At 36.4% G+C, this 5,000-nt stretch overlaps 1 protein-coding gene across 1 annotated transcript in view; it reads right to left on the bottom strand.

The window, feature by feature from the left end:
* The window catches only part of LOC148078953 (solute carrier family 71 member 1-like), a 21,485-nt gene that overhangs the window by 6,550 nt on the left and 9,935 nt on the right, over positions 1 to 5,000 (bottom strand). The gene's annotated exons all lie outside the window — the stretch shown is intronic.

Raw genomic sequence — 5,000 nt, forward strand, 5'->3', positions numbered from 1 at the left:
GTTCAACATCAAGTTACTTCCTGTTCAACATCAAGTTACTTCCTGTTCAACAAACATCAAGTTACTTCCTGTTCAACATCAAGTTACTTCCTGTTCAACAAACATCAAGTTACTTCCTGTTCAACATCGAGTTACTTCCTGTTCAACATCAAGTTACTTCCTGTTCAACATCAAGTTACTTCCTGTTCAACATCGAGTTACTTCCTGTTCAACATCAAGTTACTTCCTGTTCAACATCGAGTTACTTCCTGTTCAACATCAAGTTACTTCCTGTTCAACATCAAGTTACTTCCTGTTCAACAAACATCAAGTTACTTCCTGTTCAACATCGAGTTACTTCCTGTTCAACATCAAGTTACTTCCTGTTCAACATCAAGTTACTTCCTGTTCAACATCGAGTTACTTCCTGTTCAACATCAAGTTACTTCCTGTTCAACATCGAGTTACTTTCTGTTCAACATCAAGTTACTTCCTGTTCAACATCGAGTTACTTCCTGTTCAACATCAAGTTACTTCCTGTTCAACATCGAGTTACTTCCTGTTCAACATCAAGTTACTTCCTGTTCAACATCGAGTTACTTCCTGTTCAACATCAAGTTACTTCCTGTTCAACATCAAGTTACTTCCTGTTCAACAAACATCAAGTTATTTCCTGTTCAACAAACATCAAGTTACTTCCTGTTCAACATCAAGTTACTTCCTGTTCAACATCGAGTTACTTCCTGTTCAACATCAAGTTACTTCCTGTTCAACAAACATCAAGTTACTTCCTGTTCAACAAACATCAAGTTACTTCCTGTTCAACATCGAGTTACTTCCTGTTCAACATCAAGTTACTTCCTGTTCAACATCAAGTTACTTCCTGTTCAACATCGAGTTACTTCCTGTTCAACATCAAGTTACTTCCTGTTCAACATCGAGTTACTTCCTGTTCAACATCGAGTTACTTCCTGTTCAACATCAAGTTACTTCCTGTTCAACATCGAGTTACTTCCTGTTCAACATCAAGTTACTTCCTGTTCAACATCAAGTTACTTCCTGTTCAACATCAAGTTACTTCCTGTTCAACAAACATCAAGTTATTTCCTGTTCAACAAACATCAAGTTACTTCCTGTTCAACAAACATCAAGTTATTTCCTGTTCAACATCAAGTTACTTCCTGTTCAACATCGAGTTACTTCCTGTTCAACATCGAGTTACTTCCTGTTCAACATCAAGTTACTTCCTGTTCAACATCGAGTTACTTCCTGTTCAACATCAAGTTACTTCCTGTTCAACATCGAGTTACTTCCTGTTCAACATCAAGTTACTTCCTGTTCAACATCAAGTTACTTCCTGTTCAACAAACATCAAGTTATTTCCTGTTCAACAAACATCAAGTTACTTCCTGTTCAACAAACATCAAGTTATTTCCTGTTCAACAAACATCAAGTTACTTCCTGTTCAACATCGAGTTACTTCCTGTTCAACATCGAGTTACTTCCTGTTCAACATCAAGTTACTTCCTGTTCAACATCGAGTTACTTCCTGTTCAACATCAAGTTACTTCCTGTTCAACAAACATCAAGTTACTTCCTGTTCAACATCAAGTTACTTCCTGTTCAACATCAAGTTACTTCCTGTTCAACAAACATCAAGTTATTTCCTGTTCAACAAACATCAAGTTACTTCCTGTTCAACAAACATCGAGTTACTTCCTGTTCAACATCGAGTTACTTCCTGTTCAACATCAAGTTACTTCCTGTTCAACATCGAGTTACTTCCTGTTCAACATCAAGTTACTTCCTGTTCAACAAACATCAAGTTATTTCCTGTTCAACATCGAGTTACTTCCTGTTCAACATCGAGTTACTTCCTGTTCAACATCAAGTTACTTCCTGTTCAACATCGAGTTACTTCCTGTTCAACATCAAGTTACTTCCTGTTCAACAAACATCAAGTTACTTCCTGTTCAACATCAAGTTACTTCCTGTTCAACATCAAGTTACTTCCTGTTCAACAAACATCAAGTTATTTCCTGTTCAACAAACATCAAGTTACTTCCTGTTCAACAAACATCGAGTTACTTCCTGTTCAACATCGAGTTACTTCCTGTTCAACATCAAGTTACTTCCTGTTCAACATCGAGTTACTTCCTGTTCAACATCAAGTTACTTCCTGTTCAACATCGAGTTACTTCCTGTTCAACATCAAGTTACTTCCTGTTCAACATCAAGTTACTTCCTGTTCAACAAACATCAAGTTATTTCCTGTTCAACAAACATCAAGTTACTTCCTGTTCAACAAACATCAAGTTATTTCCTGTTCAACAAACATCAAGTTACTTCCTGTTCAACATCGAGTTACTTCCTGTTCAACATCGAGTTACTTCCTGTTCAACATCAAGTTACTTCCTGTTCAACATCGAGTTACTTCCTGTTCAACATCAAGTTACTTCCTGTTCAACAAACATCAAGTTATTTCCTGTTCAACAAACATCAAGTTACTTCCTGTTCAACATCGAGTTACTTCCTGTTCAACATCGAGTTACTTCCTGTTCAACATCAAGTTACTTCCTGTTCAACATCGAGTTACTTCCTGTTCAACATCAAGTTACTTCCTGTTCAACAAACATCAAGTTACTTCCTGTTCAACATCAAGTTACTTCCTGTTCAACATCAAGTTACTTCCTGTTCAACAAACATCAAGTTATTTCCTGTTCAACAAACATCAAGTTACTTCCTGTTCAACAAACATCGAGTTACTTCCTGTTCAACATCGAGTTACTTCCTGTTCAACATCAAGTTACTTCCTGTTCAACATCGAGTTACTTCCTGTTCAACATCAAGTTACTTCCTGTTCAACATCGAGTTACTTCCTGTTCAACATCAAGTTACTTCCTGTTCAACATCAAGTTACTTCCTGTTCAACAAACATCAAGTTATTTCCTGTTCAACAAACATCAAGTTACTTCCTGTTCAACAAACATCAAGTTATTTCCTGTTCAACAAACATCAAGTTACTTCCTGTTCAACATCGAGTTACTTCCTGTTCAACATCGAGTTACTTCCTGTTCAACATCAAGTTACTTCCTGTTCAACATCGAGTTACTTCCTGTTCAACATCAAGTTACTTCCTGTTCAACAAACATCAAGTTACTTCCTGTTCAACATCAAGTTACTTCCTGTTCAACATCAAGTTACTTCCTGTTCAACAAACATCAAGTTATTTCCTGTTCAACAAACATCAAGTTACTTCCTGTTCAACAAACATCAAGTTACTTCCTGTTCAACATCAAGTTACTTCCTGTTCAACATCGAGTTACTTCCTGTTCAACATCGAGTTACTTCCTGTTCAACATCAAGTTACTTCCTGTTCAACATCGAGTTACTTCCTGTTCAACATCAAGTTACTTCCTGTTCAACATCGAGTTACTTCCTGTTCAACATCAAGTTACTTCCTGTTCAACATCGAGTTACTTCCTGTTCAACATCAAGTTACTTCCTGTTCAACATCAAGTTACTTCCTGTTCAACAAACATCAAGTTATTTCCTGTTCAACAAACATCAAGTTACTTCCTGTTCAACATCGAGTTACTTCCTGTTTAACATCAAGTTACTTCCTGTTCAACATCAAGTTACTTCCTGTTCAACATCGAGTTACTTCCTGTTCAACATCAAGTTACTTCCTGTTCAACAAACATCAAGTTACTTCCTGTTCAACATCAAGTTACTTCCTGTTCAACATCGAGTTACTTCCTGTTCAACATCAAGTTACTTCCTGTTCAACATCAAGTTACTTCCTGTTCAACATCAAGTTACTTCCTGTTCAACATCGAGTTACTTCCTGTTTCATCGAACATCATGAAAGTATGTGATCGGTACATGAAAGTATGTACCGAAAGTATGTGATCAGTACATGAAAGTATTTGATCGGTACATGAAAGTATGTGATCGGTACATGAAAGTATTTGATCGGTACATGAAAGTATGTGATCGGTACATGAAAGTATATGATCAGTACATGAAAGTATGTGATCGGTACATGAAAGTATGTGATCGGTACATGAAAGTATGTGATCAGTACATGAAAGTATGTGATCAGTACATGAAAGTATGTGATCAGTACATGAAAGTATGTGATCGGTACATGAAAGTATGTGATCAGTACATGAAAGTATGTGATGAGTACATGAAAGTATGTGATCGGTACATGAAAGTATGTGATCAGTACATGAAAGTATGTGATCGGTACATGAAAGTATGTGATCAGTACATGAAAGTATGTGATGAGTACATGAAAGTATGTGATCGGTACATGAAAGTATGTGATCAGTACATGAAAGTATGTGATCGGTACATGAAAGTATGTGATCAGTACATGAAAGTATGTGATCGGTACATGAAAGTATGTGATCAGTACATGAAAGTATGTGATGAGTACATGAAAGTATGTGATCAGTACATGAAAGTATGTGATCAGTACATGAAAGTATGTGATCGGTACATGAAAGTATGTGATCAGTACATGAAAGTATGTGATGAGTACATGAAAGTATGTGATCGGTACATGAAAGTATGTGATCAGTACATGAAAGTATGTGATCGGTACATGAAAGTATGTGATCAGTACATGAAAGTATGTGATCGGTACATGAAAGTATGTGATCAGTACATGAAAGTATGTGATGAGTACATGAAAGTATGTGATCGGTACATGAAAGTATGTGATCAGTACATGAAAGTATGTGATCGGTACATGAAAGTATGTGATCGGTACATGAAAGTATGTGATCAGTACATGAAAGTATGTGATGAGTACATGAAAGTATGTGATGAGTACATGAAAGTATGTGATCGGTACATGAAAGTATGTGATCAGTACATGAAAGTATGTGATCGGTACATGAAAGTATGTGATCAGTACATGAAAGTATGTGATCGGTACATGAAAGTATGTGATCAGTTCATGGAAGTATGTGATCGGTACATGAAAGTATGTGATCAGTTCATGAAAGTAT

The sequence above is a fragment of the Callionymus lyra genome, chromosome 5 (assembly GCF_982586985.1).
Source record: "Callionymus lyra chromosome 5, fCalLyr1.hap1.1, whole genome shotgun sequence".
Classification (NCBI taxonomy): Eukaryota; Metazoa; Chordata; class Actinopteri; order Syngnathiformes; family Callionymidae; genus Callionymus; species Callionymus lyra.